The sequence below is a fragment of the Pectinophora gossypiella genome, chromosome 3, assembly GCF_024362695.1.
Source record: "Pectinophora gossypiella chromosome 3, ilPecGoss1.1, whole genome shotgun sequence".
NCBI lineage: Eukaryota > Metazoa > Arthropoda > Insecta > Lepidoptera > Gelechiidae > Pectinophora > Pectinophora gossypiella.
Genome location: NC_065406.1, coordinates 5,937,896 through 5,940,082, shown reverse-complemented (window position 1 = coordinate 5,940,082; position 2,187 = coordinate 5,937,896).

Genomic DNA, 2,187 nt, shown 5'->3' with positions numbered 1-2,187 from the left:
CCGTAATTTAATTGCAATAATCACTCATTATCAGGAAGGAGCTCACATTAATTTAGCGAAGGTTTTTGCTTGCGCCCGCGCCGCTCTTAACAAATACTTATTTAATTGCTCGTCTTTGTTCGTATCTCTAGATTATTAGGTGAGTGATGCAACCGTGGGTGCCGACTGCAAGCTGAAGACATACAGCGACTAATATTTTGAGCTTAGTGATGTGAATGTGTAACGGTTACTTACTTCCTTTATAAGTACTTAGTTAGAATTATCGTTCGTCGTTTAGTAATAAGATCTTGTGTGGTTTGAAGAGTTTTAGTGGCACTAATAAACATCATTGTTATGGTACTAGAAAGTGCGTTGGTGACTTTCTCAGTCCAGCCATGGATTTGGCTTTTGAACTTGTTTACGTCATCATCATCTCCCTAGCATTATCCCGTTTTTTACAGGCTCCGCTTACATAACCTGAAGATTTGACAAGTCCGGTTTTTTACAGAAGCGACTGCCTGTCTGACCGAATGTTAAATTTTTAGACGGTTGTTTTGAGATTTCTGCTTAAAATTGACGTGTATTCCATAAATTGTATGCCTGTCGATTACCCGTCCCTTTCTTTTTCAACGGATAAGAAAATAACAGGTATAACTTAAAATAAAATTAGATGGCGTCTGCAGGAATTAGCACCATTGTGTATGAATTTATCTAAAAATTAAAACTGTCGCGCCCTAACACCACACAATAATAGGTGTTAGCACAGAACAGAGATAATAAAGTCAATCTAATAACAGCGATTTTACAGAAATATATTTTATCAAATGTCAGAACGATAATATAATTAAACAACTTAATTAATGTATTGAGTTCTATTCGCAATATATGTACTACTTGCAAGAAATAAAAAAGCATTAAAAGCAACATATTCCTGTAAACATATTTGTATTCTTAAAAGTAAGTACCTATCTACTAAGCGGTCACGTATGAGAAATAATAATAAAAAAATCATTCAAATGTTATAATATAAACTTCAGTAGTGTTTGTAATACTTCAGTAAGTATTCCAATAAGATTTTATAGGAGTAAATCAAATAAGAAGAAACTATTACTTGATACCAGTTCCAAATAACAGCTTCGTTGTGCAAGCTCGCGTGTCTCTAAGTAAAAAGTTATCTGTAAGTCTAAGTATATTGCTCCGCGAGTTCGCGTGCCGGGTTAATCAGATTTTCTTCTAGTCTATTATCAATATGGTACTCTCGTAAACTTTAACTACGTAAACTGAAAGTGAACTATTAGGTAACGGCAAACAGTAACTGTATGAACGGGTTTTATTATTTCCGCGAATATCCTAGGATAATAAAGTGGTAAAACTATTGTTTCGAGTTAAAGACTATGTTTGTATAATAGCGTGTATAAACGTCGGCATAGCGAGTCTGTTGTAATTAGATGACATGAATATGTTACATGTTTCCTGTAGCAGAGCCATATGGTGGATATCAAAATGTGCCAAGTTTGGTGGCGAACTGTCATATAATTTCTTCGTGAAAAATTGGGTTCCGACATGGAAAAGGATCCAAAAGGAAAAGTAATATGAAATTTCGCCACCAAACTTGAAATTTTGATATTCAATATACCTCCATGTATTCCGCAAGCTACTAGTTCGTTCGAATCCCGTGAAATAATACCCAACTTTTAATTCATAACATACGGACTCATAAGAGGTTGGCTGAAAGAGATTTCTATTACAGTTAAGCTTACCATTTGGTTCACTATCTTTATTTCTTTTGTCAGTACTTATAATATTTTATGTATAGGTACTATACAATCAGTGATGTGTCGTTTCCGAGAATGTTCCCAAAGTGGGAATGTTCTCGTTGTAACAACTCTATAATAGTAAGGACACGGGCTGCTTTTGTTTTTCATGTTTATATTTCTTATACTCTGATCTTATTTGCCTAAAGGTTAAGTAATAAAGCACTCTTTACGTAACTTTTGCGCCTTTTTACTGCAGGGGACGTTCCCAAAATGGGAACATTCAATGGAACGGCAGATCACTGTAAAGTCACGAGTATACACTGTGATACCAAACAAATTAAACCGTAACTCTCATTAAATGTCAAATATGATAGTGCGACAGGGTTCTAAAGTGGGTACACTCATGACTGTACACAATAAAGAATATGTCAGTATCTTGAGAGATCATAAT